The sequence below is a fragment of the Ceratotherium simum genome, chromosome 21 (assembly GCF_057802395.1).
Source record: "Ceratotherium simum simum isolate JZ-2026a chromosome 21, ASM5780239v1, whole genome shotgun sequence".
NCBI lineage: Eukaryota > Metazoa > Chordata > Mammalia > Perissodactyla > Rhinocerotidae > Ceratotherium > Ceratotherium simum.
In genome coordinates, this window is record NC_141920.1 from 43169159 (window position 1) to 43195518 (window position 26360).

At 42.0% G+C, this 26360-nt stretch overlaps 1 pseudogene; it reads right to left on the reverse strand.

Moving 5' to 3' along the window:
- LOC101401418 (large ribosomal subunit protein uL10 pseudogene) overlaps positions 1-10902 on the reverse strand; it is a 49119-nt pseudogene extending 38217 nt beyond the window's left edge.
- Between the last annotated feature and the right edge of the window lie 15458 nt (positions 10903-26360).

Here is a 26360-nt window from a genome sequence, read left to right on the forward strand (position 1 = left end):
AAGGTGGTAGTTTTGGCCATTTTGGCGAGTTACAGTTTTCTTGGGTTTCTCTCATGCATACATGTTATTAAACTTGTTTGATTTTCTCTTGTTATTCTGTCTCATGTCAATTTAATTCTTAGACCAGCCAGAAGAACCTAGAAGGGTAGAGGAAAATTTCTTCCTCCCCTACAAAGGACATGTCAAAATCTTTAATAGATTAGTATGTATTGTAAATGTGCAAAGGATTAAACTATAATTTGCAATAATTCACACACACACATGCACATACATATAAATGAGAGAGAGCTTATCTTGGAGGACCAGTTCTTATTGAACACGGGGTGATTGGAGGGGTGAGAGAGAGGAGTTAATTTTATTTCTTATTTGATATACATTTTTATGTGGGGGGAATTATGAGTGATCTTTCTTCACCTTTTGTAAGTTTTCTGTATTTTTAAAATAGAAATCTTAAAAATTCACAATGAACACATCTAGTAGAAGTCCTTGCTCACTATATCCTTAAGCTTCTGCTAATATTAAGGGTCTGGATGAATTGAAAACAATGTGTACCCAGTGCTGAAGCTTTGGGCCTTATTTTTATCATGAGGAATGTTTGGCTGTCACTTAAATGTAAGTTTCCCGAGGGAAAAAATTTACCTCTCTCAGCTTTCCAATTTCAGGCAAGAATGTTAGCTGGAGATAAATACGTAAGGGACTAAATGAAGAATCGGTGTCCGTGGTTGACATCTAATTGCTACAGAGCTAGGGAGTAGAAAATGAGACTGTCTTTAATGAATCTCTTCTTTCCTCCCCTGACCTGCCTGCCTCACATCAGCTGAAATGGAACAATTTGTTGGTTTTCTTTCTTAACTGAACCAGGGAGATATTTTAATAACTCTTTGTTGGTGAGTTCTTGGTACCCCTAATATATCTCCCCTATCAGCCAGTGTTGTCTTCATTGTTCACAGAACTGTTGCTGTGTCTTTCAAGAAATGGGAAAACTGTTATGGTTAAGTCATAAAGAGAGAATGCTAGGTGACAAATGCCTGTGGAAGCAAGAGCTAGAAAGATTTAGTAATATCCAGTGAGTTATGACCATAATCATATTTTCTATTTGAAACAAACAAAGAAAATTGGTAGTAGGTATCCTGTAGCAGATCTCCACTACATCTCTTCTCTTTCTAGAGGGCTTCCTGGTTTTTGACGCTTAGATCATGACAGTGAGGGACCACCCTGAGGTTGAAGATGTTAGGTGGGTTGGGGTGATGTCTTATGTTGAATTGTCCACCTCCCTCCAAGCAGAGCCTGACATAAGGATTTGAATCCACCGGCAGAGGAGTGGAAAGTAAGATGGAAAGAGAGGAACCAACCCAAGGGGTGTTAATAATCAGGTTGCTTCCCTGGTAGGTGACTGGGGCTCAGTCCTGCTGTGGATGTCTGGGAGACTGGAGATCATGCCTCAGAATTGATATATCCAAGAGGCAAGGAAACTGGGGCATTTATCCTCCAACTCTCATTTCTTTTTGGCTGAGAGCTGCTCCTGGGTCTGTCCCTAGCACAGTCCTGTGGGTGGACTGAGCATGCCAGAAAAAGCCCATAGGGCGTCCCAGCTGTTTGTAGTGCATGCACAGAAAAGGTGAGTGCCAAGGGGATACAGGGGGATGTGGACAGCATCTTTCACAAGTTGAATTCATAAGGGGCAGATCTGTGATGGTTTTATTGGATCCAAAAAGTTGGATTAGCCCATCTTTCTATCAACATTGGAATAGAGCTCAGGGAAAGAAGGGTGAAAAAGGGAAGAGAGAAGGAGACAGAAGAGGGATGGAAAAGGATGAGGAAAGATGAGGGGAGGAAGAAGAAGCAACATAAGATGGATGAAGTCCCACGTGGCAGAGGGTATTAGCAAAGTGTCCTTGTACTGTAGGCCAGTAGTATTGTCTACATTTGCACTCATTTTCATGACAACGAAATAGGTAAAATTGACAAAGAAGCAGTAAAGACAATGCTTGCAGTTAAAGTAGTTGCTGCCCCTTAATAAGAACCCACAGTGCTGCCACTTAAAAGGAACCAGGCCTCATGTTGGTTGTTTTATACATATTGATTGTAATTTTCACAAGGACTGTGTGATAAGGGTATTATTGTCTTATTTTATATATGAGAACATTGAAGCACACAGAAGTTAAGTGATTTGTAAGCCACAATTTTTGCCAGAACTAGCTTCAAAATTCGTGTTCTTTCCCCTACAGAGTGTTAACTCAGAATCACAAAGAAGAAAGACTCTATGCTGCAAAAGCTGAACTTGGAGTAAGGTTGAGCACGTAGACTCAAGCATCCCTTGACATTAAGTCTTTGGCTTTGACACAAGGACGTGACTAGTTTGATTGGACTTAATGTGTTGGGTTGATATCAATTCCTGGGCCACCAAGGACTGCAGCACTTCACACAGAATGGGGGCCTGTTTAGCCCTTCCAGGATGCCCACGCACTCTGTTCTGCTACCCCACCCTTCACTTTCCTGCACAGAACCCAGGTCCCTGTGGATGGTAAACTCTGAGCGTATCTGGTGAGGTCATTCTTGGTGTGGAGAGTAGTGTTCTCATTGTGGAAGGGAACCCATCAGCAGCAGGTAGTGACTGCACCTGTTTTGGGGCCACCTATAAGGATTTGCTTTCAGAACTTTTAGGAATAATTGATGTCTTAGGTTAGGTTCTCTAGGAGCAGAGACTGAGATGGGCTTCAATCGGAAGGCAACTTACTGGTGCTAAAAAGAAACAAGCCCCAAATAGAGTCACTTATGTTAAGCCCTCCCAGGCTTAATACCTAACTTAAGTGCAGTGTCAGCCTTTCCCAGGTGTGGGATTTTAAACCAAGCAGTCTGGAATTTTCTGGTCAGCACTAGTGAGGTATGTGCATGGGAGTGTTATCGGCACCGGTCAGATTGGTGCACTGGGGTCTCAGGTTCTTGGTCCACAGACACAAAAGAATTTGAGACCGGTGGGCAGTGGTTTTGGAATGTTGGTCCGGGGATGGGTGAGGGTCTCGGAATGTGTGCCAATCGGGGCATTGTCTCCACCTTCATGTCGGGAAGGGGAGATTTTTCCCTTACATAGGCATCTCCAGAACTGTCATGGCGGTGATCCCCCACAGTGGGGGTCAAAACCACAATGCAAATGAGGGTATAATGAGGCTTGGGGCTACTTTTGGTCAGGGTGGGGGCAGTGCTGCATGTCTGAAGAGCTGCTGCCCGGCAATTAGGCTGCTGCACCTGGTGGAGTGAGCTTGCTCCCAGCTCATATCTAGCTTCCTGCCTGTCTCAAGAAGACCCCCTGCCTTCCTCTAAGGGAAGGTAACCTGGCCTCAACAATCCTTTCTTCTCTTTGGCTAATAACTTTTCTGTCCTGCTCAGTTTCTGCCTATAAAAACCTGCCATCTTGTACAACTCCTTGAGGCTCCTATCTATTTGTTGGATGGGATCCTGCCAGATTCACAAATCACTGAATAAAGCCAATTAGATCTGCAAATTGACTTGGTTGAATTCTTGTTCTTTAACACTGGGATGGGGAACTAGGTCTTGCTTTAGCAGAAGTCAGAAGACATTTGCCTACACTTAGTAATAAGCCAGCTAGAGTGATCAAAATACCCCTGAAGCTGGGTCACTGAGTCAAATTAATACATTTAACAAAGACTGCTACATAATATCTGCACATGCAGTAGGCAAAAGGTGACTGGACTTCATCTTCATTCTAAAGTGGGATCTATGATTTTTAGACTTGTTTTTTTTTTTTTTTTAGGAACTAGGGAGGATCCAGGAGAGACCTGACCACTTTCAGTCCCAGAGAAATTTAGTCAAGAAGAATTATTGGGCCAACAGCCCTATGTAGAACTCCTTCAAGACAACTCAGATGATCAGACCCTGCCCTTCTCATAGAGTGACCCAGGTTGTCAGGAGGGCATGCAGAGTACTTTCTTTTCCTGGGAAGAGAGCCAGAGTCTCAATGTCATGCAGAGCGATGATGTTCTAGCTTTAGTCATGATCTGACAAGGAACTGACACCTGGGGGAGATGACTTCCCCACAGAAACAGTCCTATATCTGACTACAATAGAAACAGTCATATATCTGATTGCAATACCCAATCTAATATACGCACCAAGATCCATCTTGGCTTCCTCTATTTTTTCTTATTTAGTTTTAACTCCTTAAAGATGGGAGCCTTGTTGGGGCTGGCCCAGTGGCGCAAGTGGTTAAGTGCACGTACTCCGCTGCAGTGGCCCAGGATTCGCCGGTTCAGGTCCCAGGCGCGAGCCGACGCACTGCCTGTTAAGCCACGCTGTGGCGGCATCCCATATAAAGTAGAGGAAGATGGGCACAGATGTTAGCCCAGGGCCAGTCTTCCTCAGCAAAAAAAAAAAACAACAAAAAACAAACGAGGAGGATTGGCGTCGGATGTTAGCTCAGGGCTGGTCTTCCTCACAAAAAAAAAAAAAAAAAAAAGATGGGAGCCTTGCCCAGCTGAGTACCTGATCGTCAACAAATATCTGGGAAATGAAGGAATGGATGCTGACTATATGTCTCTGACAGTTATTAGGTTCTCTGCTCCTAACCCATCCTTCTACACTCCACCTTTGGATACTGAGCCATGTGAACCCCATGGCTCTTTGTCAGCTGGATTCCTGGTAAGTTCTACCAATAAGAGGCCCTAAGGGGGATTAGAAGGCTGGAAGTGGGGCTTAGCAGGGTGGGGGAGGGGACTTCCTATTCCTCTCTTGCTGTTCTCCATGTCAGCATGGCCCCAGCCCCGGTGCTTCCCCAGTGGCATCTGTTAGCTCTAGTTTTCAGATTCATTCTGCTCCCCTAGAACCAGCTTCATATCCCCTTAGAAGGACCAGCAGCAGCTGGGTGGTAGGTAGGCCAGGGTGCTAGCTCCATGGGGCTCCTTCTCCTAGTTTCTAGGTTCTATCAGAACTCTGATTTCTTCCCTTTGTCCCCTAACCCTAAGAGTGTAGCTGCTTCCTGCAGTTACTGCCTCAGTGTTTCCGTTTGCTTCCCTCCAATACCCAGGTAATTACATTCTCTCTGTTAAAAAACTTTATGTGGCTTTTGTTTTCTGACTGGACACTGACTCTTACATGATCTTTTAGCAACCCTGTGATGTAGATATTACTATCTCCATTTTGCAGATGAGAAAAGTGGTGCAAAGAAATGTTAAGTTGCTTTCCCAAGTTTATACATCTAGGACATATTGGAAAAGGCGATGTATTGTAATCAGAAAGCCTGAGTTCAGATCCTACCCTCATTGTTTATATTGATTTTCACTTTTTAATTTACATACAGTAAAATTCACGCTTTCTAGTGTATGGTTCTATGAGTTTGGACAAACACATACGGTTGTGTCACTCCCAATGCAATTAAGACATAGACTAGTTCCATCACCCCCCAAAATTCCCTCAAGCTGTCCTTTTATAGTCAGTTCTTCCCCTACCCCAGCTCTTTGCAATCACTGATCACTTTCTATTCTTATTATTTTATCTTTTCCAGAATGTCATATAAATAAACTCATATAGAGTGTAGGCTTTTGAGTCTGGCTTGTTTCATTTATCATAATTCATGTGAGATTCATCCATATTTTTGCAGAAGTCCATTCCTTTTCGTTGCTGAGTAGTATTCCTTTGTGTGGATACACAATAGTTTCTCCATTCAGCAATTGAGGGACATTTGAATTGTTTCTAGTTTTGGGTTGTAGAGGAAGAAGGAATTTTCCTCTACCCTTCTAGGTTCTTCTGGCTGGTCTAAGAATTAAATTGATATGAGATGGAATAATAGCAGAAAATAAACCAAAGGTTTTTTTTGTTTTTGTTTTTTTTTTTAAAGGGATGAGATCCCAGCTCTCCACCAGGTCAGTCCCCTCCACCTTCCCCAAACCGCCATCCCTTCTTTTTTTTTAAATATCATTTATTTTTTTTATATTTATTTATTTTTTATGAGGAAGATCAGCCCTGAGCTAACATCCATGCTAATCTTCCTCTTTTTGCTGAGGAAGACCAGCTCTGAGCTAACATCTATTGTCAATCTTCCTCCTTTTTTTTCTGCAAAGCCCCAGTAGATAGTTGTATGTCATAGTTGCACATCCTTGGAGTTGCTCTATGTGGGACGTGGCCTCAGCATGGTCGGAGAAGCAGTGAGTCAGTGCACACCTGGGATCCGAACCCCGGGCTGCCAGTAGCGGAGCATGCGCACTTAACCGCTAAGCCATGGGGCCGGCCCCAAATGGAAGAAACCCAAGGAAAACTGAGTAACTCTCTAAAATGGCTAAAGCTACCACCTTAAATACCATTTTAGGCTAAAGACGAAAAAGGATGTTGGGTGTAGTGGTTTGGGACTTCAAAGGGGAGGAAGGCAATTCACATGCAGATGGGAAAGCAAATGTTTCGTAAACAAATGTTTGCCATACCTTGCAAAGACAGTGAGACATGGAGAGGACTTTGATCAAATGAGTCTTCTTAGATTCCTCCCTGTCTACCACACCTAGTTCATATTATACTATAGTTATCTGTGATGATGGCTCCTTCCCGAAACAGGCCTTCTATCTTAAATTCTTCTAGGCAGTTAGGAGGAAAGTCAAAGTTTCTTCCTGAGTCTTTTGTTCTTAAAAATAATCAAGCCAAAGAGACACATTTTGGGGTAGTAAATTCTGCTCCCCTACAGGGTAAATATGAAGAAAGCAACTATAAATATTCATGTGTGGGTTTTTGTGTGGACATAGTTTTTATTTTTCTTGAGTGAGTGCCTAAGAGTAGGATTTCTGCATCTTGTGGTAATTGTACATTTAACTTTATAAGAGAAATAGCCAAATTGCTTTCCAAGAGGCTGAATCATTGTGCATTCTCACCAAGAGCGTATGAGAGTTCCAGTTGCTCCACATCCTCCTCAGCACTTAGCATCATCGATCTTTGTTTTTGTTTCTTTCAATTTCAGTCATTCCAATAGGTGTATAATGATGTGGTGGTACATTATTAAAGCATCTGGGTAGGAGTTTGGACCATGTAAGTTCACCTTGAAAGGCTGCATGGCATCATGGTTAAGAGTCCAGAACCTGCAGCCAGCTTTGGTACTTGCTGACTTTGTGAACATGGGCCTCAGTTTCCTCATCTGTAAAATGAGGATAATAATAGGATATCTACCTTATAAGGTTGTTGTGAAGGTTAAATGAGTTAATATATGTATGTAAAGCACTGGTATAGAATGAGTACCACTTAGGTGTTAACCATTATTGCTATTATTTTTCTCAGGGCTGGATCACTCTGCTTAGCTACATGACACCCAAATCTGCATAAAAACAAAGCTGAGAGGTCACACTTTGGTCTTCAAAGAGCAAATCTTGAAGCCTTTCCATTGCATCTTCTGTCTCAAATTACCACATCACCGTTGTTTTTAGAAGCCATTCTGTGTATCATGCAATGCCCAATCTCACTTTGCAAAAGTCCAATTTTAAAGACAACATTTGAACTTCAGTGATTAAAGAAAGCATTTGAATTGGTATAGATTCCCATCTCCTTCCAAACAATATGCTTTTAATAGGAACACAGCTTGTGATTAATACCAGTTCACCATGATCTGCAGTGCAGTGTGCATCATCAACATTCAGACAAAATTACTCTGCAATCACACACACGGAGCTCAGACTTGCAGTAATCGCACAGAGAAAACCTCATTATCCTGCAACACGCACTTCAAAAACAAACACACAACCTTTTCTCCCTCTAGTGGCACATTTAAAAAGCAACCTCAAGTATCACAGAGGCCAGTCTTGGCTATTATAACTGAGGGAAACAAAGAGAGTTTACACAAGACTTGGGAGATTCATAATATTTATTATGGATTGTGGTGAAAAGTTTCTATTTTATTTATGCAAAATGATATTGCTGTCAAGATAGAAGGCTGGATCATACCCACAGAAGTTTTGTGATTTATCTTCGCTGGCACTTTATTTTTTATTAAAAACAATAAACTAGAAGTCTACAGATATCAAGTGATCAGGGATTCTGATTTCTGGCTGCCTCTTGGGAGAATGAGATGCGCCCCCCACTCCTCCCTTGCCCTTAAAGTATCTACGAGCATTAGAGCTGAATGAAGATGCCTGACTGCAGTGGGTTGAATAGCGTCAGCCCCAAATTCAGGCCCACCTGGAACCTCAGAGTGTGACCTTATTTGGAAATAGGGTCTTTTCAGGTGTAATTAGTCAAGATGAGATCATACTGGATTAAAGTGGGTCCTAAATCCAATAACTGGGGTCCTTCTAAGATCAGGAGAGGACACACGGGGAGACATACACACAAGGAAGACATCTGTGTAAAGAGGGAGGCAGAGATTGGAGCAATGCGTCTTGTTGAAAGATAAACTGAGGCATATTAAAAATTTGAAGAGTTTATTTGAGCAAACATTGATTCCAATCAGGCAGCAACAAACCAGAAGCGGTTAGGAGCACTCCAAGTATAAGAGCCAGGGGAAAAACTTTATATAGAGAAGGTACAGAAGCAAAGAAAGGGAATTATTTAAAGCCCATGTTGGCTCTTTGCAATTGGTTATCCTTATGTTTCCATTTCTGTTTTTTTAAACTTTTGGTGAGGAAGATTGGCACTGAGCTAACATCTGTGCCAATCTTCTTCTATTTTGTACATGGGACGCTGCCACAGCATGGCTTGACGAGCGGTGTAGGTCCGTGCCTGGGATCCGAACCCGCAAACCCCAGGTTGCTGAAGCAGAGTGTGCAAACTTAACCACTATGTTACCAGGCTGGCTCCTCGTTTCCATTTCTTAACCTGGAGACACTTATAGGCTTAGGTTTTAGTTTGCTTCCGTAGACCACCAAAGCGTTAGAGCCACTTCAGTCTAATGGCCTCCTTGTTTAATTAATTTAACAGTCTACAAGCCAAGGAATGCCGGCAACACCAGAAGAGTGGCATGGAACAGATTCCCTCAACATCTCCAGGAGGAACCAACCCTGCTGACACCTTGATTTTGGATTTCTGGACTCTTAAACTGTGAGAAAATAAGTTTCGGTTGTTTTAAGCCACCCAGTTTGTGGTAATTTGTTAGGGTAGCCCTAGAAAACTAATACACTTACTCCAACTGATAAGAATAATGACTTTCTCCATAATTACTAATGTGTCTTTTTATGTGCCAGGCACATGGTATTTCAAATAAATTAACTCATTCAGTTCTCACTATAATACTGAGATAGTGACTGTTACCATACTCATTTATAGATGAGTAAAACTGTGTTTCAGAGGAGTTAAATACCTTCCCTAAGGCCACATCACTTGACACTATGTAGGTGTGGCTGCCGTGTATTCTCTCATATCTTGCAAATGTCTGAGATTGTTATACCTTATCTATTTCACTTAAGTTGTTTGTTAGTTTTAAACTTTGTTTTATTGAACAATAACTCACGCACAGTAAACTACGCAAATCGTATGTGTACAGTGTAATGGATTTTTACATATATAGATACCCATGTAACCACAACACAGATCAGCACCCCAGAAGACCTTGGCATGACTCTTCCCAGATGATATGGTTTCAAGACTTTTTAATATTAAAATATCACAAAAAGTCATACAGATTCTTTATAAAACTTTCAGACACTGCAAATCTATAAAAATTGCAAGTTTCTCCCTCACATCGTCCCTTATTCCTGCATCCAGAGTTAATCGTTGTTAATGGGTGGAGTGTATATCCTTCTAGAATTGATACAGGCTCAACACATGGTTGACATAAGGGAAGCCATGTTGTAGAAAAGAAACCCTAGTCTAACTTTGAATGACCTCTGACAAACTAACCCAGACATGCTCTGTGGATTTTATGGCCCCTCCCAGCCGCTATAAGTTGATAACTTTGTTCTTTTGAGTTTCTTAGGAATGTGATGACCCCCGGGCAGAGAGTCTATGCTGATAGCCATCATCAATGACAACTGAAAGATCAGGGTATAGGGTGTTGCTCCAGTCTCTGATGCACATCCAGTTAAACAAAATACTGACAGGAACTAAGACCAGATGAATGCCTCCACCCGGAGAGCAGATGGATGTCCCCACCCTGAGACCAGATGCCTTCCCCACTCGGAGACCAATCCCCTATATAACTGGCCTGTAGTCTTTGTTCTGTAAGACGGTTCTTTTGGACATTAGTCGGCCATATTCTCCCTTGCTAGCAAGCTGTGATAAATTGCCCTTTCTCTGCCACCATCTTGCCTCTTGACGATTGGCTTTTGTCTCATGGCCAGCAGATCATGCCCTTTGTGCAGTAACAGAACTTTTCTGTGTTATACTTTTATTTATATATGTGAATACATGCACATAGTTCTTACATAAACATACATTTTTGTACATGTGTATGTGTGTATATGTGCACACATGCACAAACACACACATATATACACACACATAATTTTTCTAATATGATATAATTTTATAAATATCTTGAAGCTTGCAGTTTTTTCACTTAATAAAAAGTCTCATACCATTTTTTATTTTCAGTTCTTATAGATCTACTTGGAAAGAGTAACACTTTGACTGCCATCAGTCATTTCTACTTTAGTGTGAAAGAAGTTTCTAAATGAAAATATCATTAAGCAAGAAAGAAAGGTGGAGCAGACTTTCCAGTTTGGCCCACTCCACTCCATCCACCCCTGGATAACCTTAATGCTGGAGGTTGGAGAGATAAAGCCTACATTTGCCAGACTCCCTTGCACCGTAGGGAACCAATTTACCTGCAGGGGACATCTGCGGTTGGAAGGCAGCAGTGAGATGGAGACTGTCCTGCTCCTTCTTTTCCTCTTGTTTCTGCAGGGAAGTGTGGTCATAGCAGACTGTAGTTTGCCTCCAGCTGTGGCAGCAGAGATCCTGGTCCCTCAGAAGGTAGGGCATGAGGACCCCATTTATCAGGATGGGTCATAGCTGAGGTGACAGGTTCCTGGAGCTAATGGTGTGATGGTAGCTTCCTGACCCCAGATCATTTCAGAGCCTGTGTGGCCTGGGAGCCAGAGTTAGGGTTTGTGGCTTCCCGACCATGGCGGAGGCAGCAGCTCCTTTGGGAGGCCTGTTTTGGGAGTCATTCCTGGAAAATCTGCTGAGAGCCCTCCTGTTGTCCCCTCAACGGTTTTGTAAGCACCTACTTCCCTGTAGTCAATCCCTTTATGTTTAAAATAGGGTGGCTTCTGACAGCAGCACTTAAACTACAACTGAATCAGAAAAAAGGAGGAAGGACAGAGAAGGGCAAAGACTAGAGAGAGTTCGACTTGGGGACAACATCTCTGAATTATTCACATACATTAATGGAAATGAATCATTTCAATTCACTAATTGACAGTGAAATGAATAATAACCAACAGAGGTTGACTTGAAACATTTATATTTGGCTTTTAACATTGTGTTAGAACTTCTAATTTAATACAGATGTTTCATGCCCTGGACGTTCCTATTGTTGTTGGGAAAGAACAGGAAGCCACGCTGGGAAGGTGTGACATCCCTCTCTCCTGATACTTCTCCTCACTGATCATCTCCCTGGATGAAGATGACCCAAGTCATCCCTCAGACTAAGCTCAAAGCTTAGAGACTGTAGGTAGAGTTCCAACAAATGTGTGTCAACACAAATTATCCATAACCAATTTATAAATCAAAATTGGGGTGAGTTTATTATGAGCCACATTTGAGGACCATATAGCCCAGGGCCTTCCTTCCCTAAGGAAGGAAGGGCACCAAAGAATTGGGGTGTACAGACTGGTTATATACCATCAAAGAGCACGTATCACATATGATTGCAATGCCCCTTGTACAATAGTCATGAGATTGCCTGTTGGCACAGTGATTGATGGACACAGCAGGTAGCAGGTCTGTTGTCTCAAGCTGGGTGGTCAAAGGGTGAGTGCAATAATCAATTCCTAGCCTAGAGAGAGATGCTTATCCTTAAGGAAATGCCAACGGGGGGGAAGTTACATCTTTATCTTAAGGGCATTTGTTCTTGTCTTTGGGACATAGTAAATGCTTAAAGTAGATGTACAATGCATGCTCAATGGCCATGTCAGGCCCTTTTGGAAAAACAAGGCAAGGCTGAATTAGTTTTATGCCAAATGGCTTCCTCATATACTCCAGGATATCCTATTACTTGCCATTTGTTTATCATGTGGTATCTCAGTAACCCAGGTGTGTTCTCAGCCAGGTCTCTCTCTTCTTCTTTTAATTTTAAATGAAAGTCATTTCCATACCAAAGCCCCTGGGTGCTGGGAAAATGCCAACCTCAGGATCTGACCTGCTTTCATTTTTATTTCCTCCAGCCCTGTCCAGAGTGGAAAAAGGGAAGAGCATCTGTGGGACCAAACTTGAAGATATTATGAAGTGAGTTCTCCAGGACTTATGTCAACACATGTGCTGTCTAGAATGGCTTGAAGTGCTTTTGAAAACCTCTTGAATCCATTCAAACCTTCTGCAGCTTTCCAAAAGAGTGTTTCCCCCATCTTAAAGCATGTAAGCAAAAGCAATTTTCCAAAAGAGTAGCCTCAGAAAGTTAATGGAGTATAATGACAACAAAACTCCTTAAGTATTGTACAAGTGCAGAATTTGTTTCATCGTGACTCTCATTTCCAGAGAGAGAGACCCTAGGCCTTCTCTGTTCAGGGTGCCACGCTTTGAGCTATAGAATTTTCGAGTGGTCTGTTCTCTTCACGGTCTTCGAGTCAGATCTAGACTCATTTCTGGCGCTAGAGAGAAATCCATCTTCTCACTGCACAGCCCTCAGGGTCATCTCTGAAGCGCAGTCTTCACCGGTCTTCTTCCCTTCTTGGCTGACTCCCGAGGCTCAACCTTCCCTCCCTGCTTTGGTCCTGCCCTTACCGGTTCTGTCTGGGGGCCCCTGTCTGAGACTGGAGGCGGAGGGAGACAGTCATCTCAGCCCTCTTTTTCTTTGCTGCCTCTGAAGACAAGAACGCAGATCTTTTAGCAGTTTTGCTGCTGATCTCACTAAAGAGAAACTAACAAGGAAGACAAAATGACTGTCAAGGTTAAGTCTTTGGCACCTTGGTCTCTGGACTATGGCTTCTAACTTTTCCATTGACATTGTTACCGCACAAAGGACACGATCTGCTTGCAGCGAGGCAAAAGCCAATCGTTGAGAGGAAACATGGTGGAAAGGAAAGGGAAGTTTATTACAGCTTGCTAGCAAGGGGGTAGATGGCCAACTAATGTCTCAAAGAACCATCTTACAGAACAAAGACTACAGGCCAGTTATATAGAGGGCTGGTCTCTGAGTGGGGGAGGCATCTGGTCCCAGGCTGGGGCATCCATCTGATTACTGGGTGGAGGCATCTGGTCTCAGGGTGGGGGCATCCATCTGGTCTTAGTTCTTGGCAGTCTTTTGTTTTACTTGATATACATCAGAGACTGGAGCAGCGCCCTATACCCTGATCTTTCAGTTGTCATTGATGATGGCTATCAGCATAGACTGTCTGCCTGGGGGTCATCACATTCCTAAGGAACTCAAAAGAACAAAGTAATCAAATTAGCAGCTGGGAGGCGCCATAAAGTCCAGAGTTAGTCAGAGGTCATCCAAAGTTACAATATAGTTTCTTTTCTACAATATGGCTTCCCTTGTGGCAACCTTGTATCGAACCAGTATCAACATGCTAATTAGAATAGAAGCATGCTGACCCCTGAGGATGGTGCTCACCAACCGCCCCCACTCTTTCTATGTGGGGCTTTAAATGTAGACTCTGCCAGGTCCTACTCTATGAAGACCCTTAGATCATCAGTCACGGCAGGTACAAAATATTCCAAGTTGCTGCCTGCATCCTGCACCAGAAATCCCTTCCTTTTTGTTTAGTTTTTATAGACCAGAGTGTTTAAAAATAACTTTTATAGTTTAGAGCAAGGATTGGCAATCTATGGCTCCCAGGACAAATTTGGCCATAGCCTGTTTTTGAACAGTCCTCAAACTGAGATATAAATATACCTAAAGAGATATATATATACCTAAAGATAAAGATATTTATATATAAAAGATATATACCTCATGTATATATCTCATGTATACCTCCTCCAATAATTTGTACCATGTACCACCTCATTTACCACCTCCAATAATTTGGTCGTGGACGTTTGGAATGCTGTATTAGGTTGTGTTTAGGCTTGGCCTGAATTAGATCTGGGATCCATTGATGATGTGTGTCTGGTGTGTATGTGCCCTCCTGGACAGACCCTGTGAAAGGCATTAATTTGGGAGCCTTTCTCCCCATACTTTATTCTTTGGGGCCAGTTGCCCAGTGACTTTGCACATTATGAAGGACTGGATGCTGACAGTCGCCTCACTGTGACTGGAGCCATGGCTCTGAACTCTGCTGGCTCCATTCACCTGGGAGAGTGACCAGTACGCACTGCCCAGAGTCCCCGGCTGACCCTGCCGGGATGAAGACGTGCAGGATGTTCAGTCACCCTGATACGCCCATGGCAGATAATGTAATGCTTGCACAGTCTGTTCCCCTTTCTCAGTGGGGATACCCAGGACACTTCAGATGCTCCGCCCACATCCCTTCAGTGCTCACCCTTCTGTGCCAGCAGACAGTTTCCTACTTCCTAGCAAGCACCTTGGACTCTCTTCCTGAGGGCCTTCTGTGGCTTTAGGAGTAGGCTTGGCTGAAGGCAGGGCAGGATGGAAAGTGCTGGGGAGTTAATGTCTAGGGAATAACCCAGATACAACATATACCCCAGCTTCCTCACTCCTTCGATGTGACACGTCTGAGGTGAGTTCAACACTATCTCCCAGAGTTCACCCGTAGTTTTAAGCTCTATTTGCCCATGCCTGTAATGTGCATATTAACGCCACCCTCCCACTCTGAATTGACTTCTGTGGTGCCCATGAAAATGCACCTATCAGAACTCTGACTACAGGCAGTGTGAATGACCCATGTCCTGCTAATGTGCTCTGAAATCCATCACCGTGGTGGATCCGCATCGGTGCTTCCTGTGGGCTGTGCACTGCCCGTATCTCAGCACAGCAGGGTACTGAGGCAGGCCCAAGCTTGGGAGATCCCAGGCTCCTCTGACTGCTGATTTTGGCTCAAGGACCTGCCACCGACTTTGCCAAACATTTATGAGAACTGCACTGCAGTCTAAGATCATTCCCACCCAACCCTCTCCCTTCTCCCTCCTCCACAGGAGTGAGACCCACGGCTCCATCTGCATTTTCACCTCACAGGTGGTTTCCCCAATTGATCTCTTGCGTGTCTAATCCTGTCTTTCTTGGAGGACCCGAACTAACGTAACTTCCTTCCTTTCCTTGTCTCACTCCTCGCCTGCCCTCCTGAGGCTTCCTGTGGTCACTTTCCAAATAAACTACTTACAACTTGGGGTTGGCTTCTGTGGGACCCCAACCTACATCACATTACATAAACATTTTTCTCATACTCTGGTTAAGAGGCAAGCCCGAGCTGACCAACAATGTAATCTCTCATACTTCAGATGCCCAACCCAGGCTTCCCCTGAGAAAACCCACATTTTGGTGGCCTTGATGAGACACATAGAACTAACAGCAGTCTGAGTTGTCGTGAGGTATTTTTTCCTGTGGTCTTGACTTCAAGGTTCACACAAACCTATTAAATCAATTGTGGTCCTACTGTCATCATCTCTCGTGAACTGAGTATCAAAAATCATTATTAATAGTTGACTTGCAAATTACTCTTCTGCATGTTACTTTAAGTAAATTGAATAACAAAAATCGTTAATATTCGCCTTGCATGAAACTCAGAGGCATGGAGCAGAGAAGCCAAAAATATTCTATACAGGAGAGAACTTTGGATATTAAGAATGTGAACACACTCCCTCAAGAGACTCATGAGTATTTCCCCCTTTTTAATGGTTCGTAGAGCCCTGGCCTAATTGCAGACATTATGCCGAAAAAACTGTTAGTCTAACTGTATCGTGTTATTTCTTGTTGACTTATTTTTGAGCTTTCTCTTAATATTACACCTGCTGGTACTCAAAAAATAAAATGTCTGAATAAACTGAAATGTAGTCAGCAAGAGCATAAATCTTGCAAGGTATATAAATTTCCAAATAAAAAAAGAAATGGAATTCATGAGAAAAATGGTATTTAGATATCAAAATATTATCTGATGTTAAATCTGTAATTTTTGGAGCCATTATTAATTCTCAAGCATTTGACTTCCTAAATCAGAGAAATCAATAAATCTTTTTGTGTATGTGAGAGCCAAATCTTCACCTTTGTGACTGTGTGGGGAATCTTCATCTCAAGATGGCTGGCTTTTCTCTGTGAGGTGGCGTGATAGTTCAGCCAACCAGGTTCTCCTTGGTAAAGTGGCTGAGCCCTTAAGAAGCAGACATACTCCCTTAGAGCTATAGGTTACAGGAGTGTGTGTGTGCGTTTGGGGGCACTGGTCTTGCACCAATGTTTGTGAAAAGGGCTATGTGCCAGAGAATTACAGTGCCTTGCTGGAACACTCGCTCTTCAATTATTTCTTTGGTTCACTCTTGGGTGGACACACTTACCACCTTTAATATCCTTTTTTCCAGCCCCCATCTCTCCCACTGTGACCTAATTGGAATATTCCATGCTGGTTTCAACTTCTTAAAGAAAGCATGTTTCTGTGGCTGGAACAACTGGGTGAAAGGCAAAGGCTGAGGAGACATTTTGTCCTCTGATGCCACATGTCTGGCTGAGCTGGGAGAGATTGTGGAGTAAGAATTGGAACTGCATCCTATGTTGAAATGTTTGTAAATATAAAATACATTGTTCCACAAGAGCATTGAATAGCAGTCATTACTGAGAAGTGATCCTAAGATGATTTTTAAAGATCTGTGGTATGTTTGGACTGGAAGGTGTCTTAGAGTCATTAGCCCCTGTTTTTATTGCGAGAAAACTTAGGAGCTGTTGGAGTTTGTCTGGGAGGAAAATAACTTTTCCTCCACGCTCTTAGGTTTAGTACCTGGAGCCTGTGAATTAAACTGACAAAAGACAAATTAACAGGAGACAAGGTACAATTTTTTTACGGATGTTAATATTTTTATGTGCACGGAAGTTTCCCTTTGTGTGCATGGAATAATCCTTATGCCAAAGTGGCATATTTTGAGGTAGTATGTTCTGATCCCCTTCAGGTTCTAAGAGGATCTAAGAGGAATGAACTGTATAACTGGTAATTCTAATACACAGAACATTTGGTTCGAACCTCAGAACGAACAGCAAAGGGGAAAACTTACCCGCTTTGATCTGAGAGTACAGGAAGCAAAAACCAGAATGAGGTAGGGGCTCCTACGTTGTATGCCATGGAAGAGGAATCAGAAACTCTGACTGTCGAGGTTAAAAGGGAAGGCAGAAAGCCTCTCCTTCAACTTGTCAGCTGTGCAGATGAAGAAATGGGGGTCTAGAGAAGTTGAGTGGTCTGCCCACCACGACCCAGATAGATAGAATAACTGATTGTAGGGTTCGGACCCCTTATCCGTATGTATCAGTCAGGGAGCTTCCAGCTGCAAGAAACAGAAATCTCAACTCAAAATGGCATGAGCAGTGAGGGAATCATTCTCTCTCACAAGAAGTATTGCCGTAGGGTGGCACCAGGGTTGGTTAATTCAGTGGTTCCATGAGATCATCAAGGGTCAGATTCCACCCTCTTTCTGCCGCCCAGGCCTTGGTGTATCTTCAGGTTAACTCCTTCATGGCTCACAAATGGCTCCCCAGTGCGACGCGTTGTTTGCAGATAGGTAACAGTGCAATGGAAATAAATGAGGCTATTTACCCTGAGATTATGTCCTTTCATTATTTGGAAACCTTCCCAAAAGAATCCTCTCAGACTTGACACCTTTTATTAGCCAGGATTACCTAAATCACTGACAAAGAGATTCCCCTCCTTCTTAGCCCTTGCGACTGGAAAAAAATGTCACTTGCCCTATGTACACAGTCTTGCAGAGGAGGGTACATACATGAATAGATTCAGGAATCTTGCTTCAAGGAAGAAAGGAAGGAGAAGGAAGGAATTAGATAAAGAACCAACACCTGTGTCTGGAACCCAGCACCCAGGAACCTTCAGGACCCAAACAAGGTTTACACCAGAATTGGGGGATAAGTCCAATAAAGGTCTCTGGACAACAGGGATGATGTTTTTGGATGATGGGGCTGAGATGTTTCCTAAATTACTGAAAAGGCCAAGGTTGTCACCTAGACTCTCGTCAAGACAGCATCACTTAACACTTAGTTAATTTGAGACAAACATTCTTGGAGACTGTAGCAAGTCCATGGCTAGGAGCTGCTTGTAGCTGATAAAGTAATTGAAAGTGAGAGAGTAGAAATTCTTCCAGCTTCCACCCATATGAAGGACAGAAAGGTGCCTACCTTATCTGGCCCTAGTTTTGTCCCTGGAAAGGGACCTCTTGGGGCAGAGTAAATCTGCTAGACTCTGCCATGCGCAGGTAAATGATGACACAAGACCTTCCATCTCCCTTTGCTCTGATGCTCTGTGTCCCCACAGTGCCTCAGGCAACCATCTAGTGATTACTTTGGCTTTCTAACTACCTTAATCCTGGGAAAGAGAGGTCTTAGATGGAGAACTTGAGTACTTTGTGTACTGAAAGGGTATCTCTTCTACTACAAATTAATAAACTGGCATCATTCTGACATACATACTAGTCTTTGATGGGTTGGGTTTGGATCAGAAGTGGAAAATGAACAAGTCAATCCTGGACGTCCACAGATGAGGCCCAAACCACAAGCCTATGTTGTCCACGCCAAGGTCAGAAACCTTGGGAGGTCCTGCTGGGGCAGCCAACCTGCTAACCCATGAACCTAGCTTGCTCTCCTATTGCTTGGTCATCAATGCACCTCAGGAAAGGGCTCTCTGAGCTGATATATAACAAACCAAGTTAGCTGCTGGTGGGGAGGTTTCCTAATCCCCTCCCGCCACATTCCCCTCTTAGTCCTGCTGCCCCAGCTTCAGACTCTCAATTCCCCAGTCTTCCCCGTGGGCTGTGCAGACTTGAAGATTTATGAATTCACTGGGCTGCAGGGAGCTCCGCAGGGCTCTGGCCTCCTGGAGGACATCAGTTTGGCTCCCCCGTTTCCCTTTAGCGGTAATTGAATGTCAGGATAACAGATGGAGGGTGGGAGAAGGACTTGCAGTCTCACTTTCAGCAAGTGGGAAAAGGCTTTGTGGACGAAGGAAGGGTTAAGATTTCAAGAGTTTTAAAATTTTAGGTTAGTTTGGTGTCTGCTTTTCTCAATAGTTTGAAGACATTTTGGCAAGTAAAGAAAATGCAAGTACATCCTAATTTCTCAACTATGATCACTAAAAATTCTCTTTATGGTTATTGACAGAGACCCATGCAAGGAGAGACCTCCAAGACTGACTGTACTGAACCAGAAAGAATTCTGAGATAGCAGTTAAAGCATTCGCTTAGACGTTTATTCGCCATTATGATTCTAAGTCATCTCAACTTGTGCACAAATATTAAAATATTTGTCTTGCCTACATTACCATATGGGACTTTAGTTAACTTGACCTTCCCATCGTCCACCCCCTCTCCAAGTAAAGCATTTTTTCTTTTAGGAAACCACCCCTCCCCAACTCCTGGCCCATGGGTTTAGGTGAGGATGACTTCCTCTACCCCTGGCCTTAGCAGTGGGCAGATGATCCAGTGCTAGCCGATCAGTGTATCTTATGGATCTCCTAAGAAGTTGTAGGAGAGGACAAAGTTTCCCTCAACCCTCTTAAGGTCCCTGGCTGGGTCTGGAAATTAAACTGACAAACATAGATAACAGGAGAAAAGCAAACACATTTTATTAACTTTTTAACATGTACATGGGAGCCTTCACGAGAAAATGAAGATCTGAGGAAGTGGCCAGAGCAGGAAGCTTTTATACCTGTAGACAAAGAAACAACAAATTTGCAAAGAATTGACAAGACACAGGGGTTTGAGCTAGGAGAGTAGATGTTGAAGAAGTAACTAAGAAGACAAGGGTGAGTTTAACAAGGTTTATTTGCTGAGTCCTCTGGTGCCTTCTCTAGGCTGCTAAGAGTCTGTCTCCAGTAAAAGGAGAATTTATTCCTGCCTTTAGGGAGAAAGGGGGAGATTTTTCTGGTTTACCACTTCTTAACTGCCTTCAGCTCAAAATAATTTTTATGGGGGCCGGCCAGGTGGAGCAAGCAGTTAAGTGTGCTCGCTCCGCTGCGGCAGCCTGGGGTTCGCCGGTTCGGATCCCGGGCGCGCACCGACTCACCGCTTGTCAAGCCATGCAGTAGCGGCGTCCCATATAAAGTGGAGGAATATGGGCATGGATGTTAGCCCAGGGCCAGTCTTTCTCAGCGAAAAAACAGGAGGATTGGCAGATGTTAGCTTGGGGCCGATCTCCTTCACACACACAAAAAATAATAATAGTTTTTATGTCCAAGAGGCATATTTTGGGGTGACATATTTTTGTTTCCTTCAAAGTTGGTCCAACAATGGGAGCAAGCCTAATTACTTAGTTCTGGGACTTGCCTTAGACCACTTGGAAAAAGGAAGTTGTCTTTCCTATGGTATTGCTAGCAGTAAAAAGAATGTTAGCCTGTAAATGCTGTGGCCAACCTGAGAATTGTGTCAACACAGAGGAAAGCAGAAATGTGCCATGAAGAAAGGGAGAAGTGAGCCATGATGATGTTATTTGAGCTCCCGAATCCAACCACACCTGCTACCTGAATTTTCTGTCATGAGAATCAAAAAGTTCCTTTTTGGGGGCCAGCCCCATGGCATAGTAGTTAAGTTTGGTGAGTCTGCTTCAGTGGCCTGGGTTTGCAGGTTTGGATCCCAGGCATGGACCTACACCACTTGTCAGCCACCCTGTGGCAACAACCCACATATAAAGTAGAGGAAGATTGGCAACAGATGTTACCTCAGGGCTAATCTTCCTCAAGCAAAAAACAAGGAAGATTGGCAACAGATGTTAGCTCAGGGCTAATCTCCCTCAGCAAAAAAAAAAAACACCAGATCCTTTTTGAACCCTTATCAGCTGTTCAGTGGCTTTCTCAGGGGAAACCTTATAGGCTAGGAGAGAATGGAATGATATATTCAAAATACTAAAAGACAAAAACTTTCAGCCAAGAATACTCTATCCAGCAAAACTGTCCTTTAGATATGATGGAGAAATAAAGCTTTCCCAGACAAACAAAAGCTGAGGGAGTTCATTGCCACTAGGCTTGACTTACGAGAAATGTTGAAAGGAGCCCTCCCATCTGAAACTAAAAAGCAAAGGTTTACAAAACCCTGAGCAAGGAGATAAATAGACAGACAGAATCAGAAAATTGCAGCTCTATACCAGAATAGATTAGTAAAGAATTATAAGATAAAAGGCAAAGGGAAGGAAAACATAAAAAATAACTTAAACACTTCAATTTAGTCACAAACTCACAACACAGAAAAGAACAATTTGTGACAACAACAACTCAGAAGGGGAAGAGAGAGGGGATGGAACCTGCTTAGGCTAATAGAGATAAGAGGCTACCAGAAAATGGACTACCTCATCTATGAGATCTTTTATACAAACCTCATGGTAACCACTTAACAAAAAATTAGAGCAGAGCCACAAATCATAAGTAAAGAGAAAACCGAGAAAATCATCATAGAAAACCACCAAACTGAAATGGCAGTCAGAAGTACAAGGGAAAAGAAACAATGGAAATATAGAACAACTGGAAAACAATAGATAAAATGGCAGTATTAAGCCCTCATATATCAATAATCACTCTAAATGTAAATGGGTTGACTTCTCCAATCAAAAGACACAGAGTGGCTGCACGGATTGAAAAAACAAAACCCAACAATATGCTGCCTCCAGGAAACACATCTCAGCTCTAAAGACAAAGATAGGCTCAGTGTGAAGGGATGGAAGATGATACTCCAAGCAAATGGCAAGCAAAAGAAAGCGGGTGTTGCCATACATACATCAGACAAAGCTGATTCAACATAAAAAAGAAAATGAAAGAGAAAGAGGGACAGTATATAATGATAAAAGGGACATTCCACCAAGAAGACATAACACTTATGAATATATATGCACCTAACACAGGAGCCCTGAACTATATAAAGCAACTATTAACAGACCTAAAGGAAGAAATTGACAGCAACACAATATAGTAGGGGACCTCAACACCCCACTTACATCAATGGATAGATCATCCATACAGAAAGTCAACAAGGAAACAGTGGCCTTAAGTAACTACTAGACCCAATGGATTTAATAGATATAAATAGAACATTCCATCCAAAAACAGCAGAAGACACATTCTTCTCAAGTGCACATGGAACATTCTCAAAGGTAGACCATGTGTTTGAAAAATTCTTTTTTTTTTTTTTTCTTTTAAAGATTTTATTTATTTTACTTTTTCCCCCCAAAGCCCCAGTGGATAGTTGTATGTCGTAGCTGCACATCCTTCTAGTCGCTGTATGTGGGACTCGGCCTCAGGATGAACGGAGAAGTGGTGCCTCGATGCGCACCCGGGATCCGAACCCGGGCCACCAGCATCGCAGCGCGAGCACTTAACCACCAAGCCACAGGGCCGGCCCGGACCACGTGTTTGGAAACAAGGCAAGCTTCAATAAATTTAAGACGATTGAAATCATATCAAGCATCTTTTCTGACCATAATTTTATGAAACTAGAAATCAACTACAAGAAAAAGTCTGGGAAAGTCACAAGTATATGGAAACTAAACAACATGCTGCTGAACAACCATTAGATCAATGAAGAAATCAAAGGAGAAATAAAAAAATACCTGGAGACAAATGAAAATGAAAACACAATATATCAACTCTTACGGGATGCAGCAAAAGTGGTTCTAAGAGGGAAATTTATAGCAATACAGGCCTACCTCAACAAAGAAGAAAAATCTCAAATAAGTAATCTTAAACTACACCCAACAGAACTAGAGAAAGAAAAAACAAAGCCCTAAGTCAGCAGAAGGAGGGAAATAATAAAAATTAGAGCATAAATAAAGGAAATAGAGACTAAAAAAATGATAGAATGGATCAATGAAACTAAGAGCTGGTTCTTTGAGAAGATAAACAAAATTGACAAATTCTTAGCCAGACTCATTAAGGAAAAAAGACAGAAGGCTCAAATAAATAAAATTAAAAATGAAAGAGGAGAAATTACAATGGATACCACAGAAATACAAAGGATTATAAGAGACTACTATGAAAAACTATATGCCAACAAATTGGATAACCTAGAAGAAATGGATAAATTCTTAGACTGATAAACCTCCCAAAATTGAATCAAGAAGAAATAGAGAATCTGAATAGACCAACCACAAGAAAAGATTTGAAACAGTAATCAAAAACCTCCCAAAAAACAAAAGTGTAGGACTAGATGGCTTCTCTGGAGAATTCTACCAAACATTCAAAGAAGATTTAATACCTATCCTTCTCAAACTATTCCAATTGAAGAAGACGGAATGCTTCCTAACTCATTTTATGAGGCCAACATCACCATGATACCAAAACCGGACAAGGACAATACAAAGAAGGAAGATTACAGGCAAATATCGCCGATAAACATAGATGCACAAATCCTCAAAAAAAATTGGCAAATTGAATACAGCAATACAGTAAAGGATCACACACCATGATCAAGTGGTATTTATACCAGGGACGCAGGGATGGTTGAACATCCACAAATCAATTAATGTGATACACCACATTAACAAAATGAGGAATAAAAGTCACATGATCATCTCAATAGATGCAGAGAAAGCATTTGACAAGATCCAACATCCATTTATGATGAAAGCTCTCAATAAAATGGGTATAGAAGGAAAATACCTTAAGATAATAAAGGCCCTATATGACAAACCCACAGCCAACATCATACTTAATGGTGAAAAACTGAAAGCCGTTCCTCTGAGAACAAGAACAAGAAAAGGGTGCCCACTCTTGCCATTCTTATTCAACATAGTACTAGAGGTTTTGGCCAAAGCAATCAGGCAAGAAAAAGAAATAAAAGGTAGCAAATTGGAAAGGGAGAAGTAAAACTCTGGCTGTTTGTGGATGATATGATTCTATATATAGAAAACCCTAAAGAATCCACCAGAAAACTGTTAGAAATAATTAACAACTACAGCAAAGTTGCAGGATACAAAATCAACTTACAAAAATCAGTTGCATTTCTATACACTAATAACAAACTAGCAGAAGGAGAAGTCAAGAATACAATCCCTTTTATAATGGCAACAAAAAGAATAAAATACCCAGGAACAAATTTAACCAAAGAGGTGAAAGACATACACTGAAAACTATAAGACATTATTGAAAGGAATCGAAGAAGACACAAAGAAATGGAATGATATTCCATGCACATTGATTGGAAGAATAAACATAGTTAAAATGTCCATATTATCTAAAGCAATGTACAAACTCAGTGCAATTCCTATCAGAATCCCAATGACATTCTTCAGAGAAATAGAACAAAGAACCTAAAATTTTTATGGAACAACAAAAGACCCTGAGTAGCCAAAGCAATCCTGAGAAAAAAGAACAAAGATGGAGGCATCACAATATCTGACCTCAAAATATACTACAAAGCTATAGTAATCCAAATAGCATGGTATTGGCACAAAAACAGACACACAGATCAATGGAACAGAATTGAGAGCCCAGAAATAAAACCACACATCTATGGACAACTAATCTTTAACAAAGGAGCCAAGAACATAAAACGGAGCAAGGAAAGTCTCTTTAACAAACAATGTTGGGAAAACTGGACAGCCACATGCAAAAGAATGAAAGTAGACCATTATCTTACACCATACACAAAAATTAACTCAAAATGGATTAAAGACTTGAATGTAAGACCTGAAACCATAAAGCTCCTAGAAGAAAATACAGGCATTACACTCTTTGACATCGGTCTTAGCAGCATTTTTTTTGAATACCTACTTAGGCAAATTTTTTTGAATGTCTACTTAGGCAAAGGAAACAAAAGAAAAAATAAACACACGAGACTGCCTCAGACTAAAAAGCTTCTGCAAGGCAAAGGAAATCATGAACAAAATGAAAAGACAACCAACCAACTGGGAGAAAATATTTGCAAATCATATATCTGACAAGGGGTAATTTCCAAAATATATAAAGAACTCGTACAACTCAACAACAAAAAGACAAACAACCCAATCCAAAAATGGGCAGAAGATATGAGCAGACAATTTTCCAAAGAAGATATATAGATGGCCAACAGGCACATGAAAAGATGTTCAACATCACTAATTATTAAGGAAACGCAAATCAAAACTACAAGGAGATATCACCTCACGCCCATCAGAATGGCTATAATTAACAAGACGAGAAATAAGAGTTGGAGAGGATATAGCAAAAAGGGAACCCTCATACACTGCTGGTGGGAGTGCAAACTGGTGCAGCCACCACGGAAAACAGTATTGAGATGTCTCAAAAAATTAAAAATAGAAACACCATATGATCCAGCTATCCCACTACTGGGTATTTATCCAAAGAACATGAAATCAACAATACAAAGAGATCTATGCACCCCTGTGTTCATTGCAGCATTATTCACAATAGCCAAGACATGGAAGCAACCCAAGTGCCCATCAACTGATGAATGGATAAAGAAGATGTGTTGTATTATACAATGGAATACTACTCAGCCATAGAAAAAGACAAAATTATGCCATTTGCAACAACATGGATGAAACTTGAAGGTATGATATTAAGCAAAATAAGCCAGACAGAGAAAGACAAACACCACATGATTTCACTCATATGTGGAAGACAAAGAAACACATGGATAAAAAGAACAGATTAGTGGTTACCAGAGGGAAAGGGAGTGAGGGGTGAGCGAAAGGGGTAAAGGGGCACGTATATATGGTGATGGATAAAAATTAGACTATAGGAGGTAAGCATGATGCCGGCTATACAGAAACTGACAAATAATAACGTACACCTGAAATTATACAATGTTATAAACAAATATGACCTCAATAAAAAAACTTCCTTTTTGTTTAAGCCCATTTGAGTTGGAGGATTCTCATTTGTAAATTAAAGAATTCCGGGGCCGGCACCGTGGCATAGCGGTTAAGTGCGCGTGCTCCGCTGCTGGCAGACTGGGTTCGGATCCTGGGCGCGCACCAAGGCACTGCTTGTCAAGCCATGCTGTGGCAGCGTCCCATATAAAGTGGAGGAAGATGGGCATGGCTGTTAGCTGAGGGCCAGTCTTCCTCAGCAAAAAGAGGAGGATTGGCATGGATGTTAGCTCAGGGCTGATCTTCCTCACACACACACACACACACACACACACAAAATAAATGAAAGAATTCCAATGCAATCAACAAGTTATGTCACCTT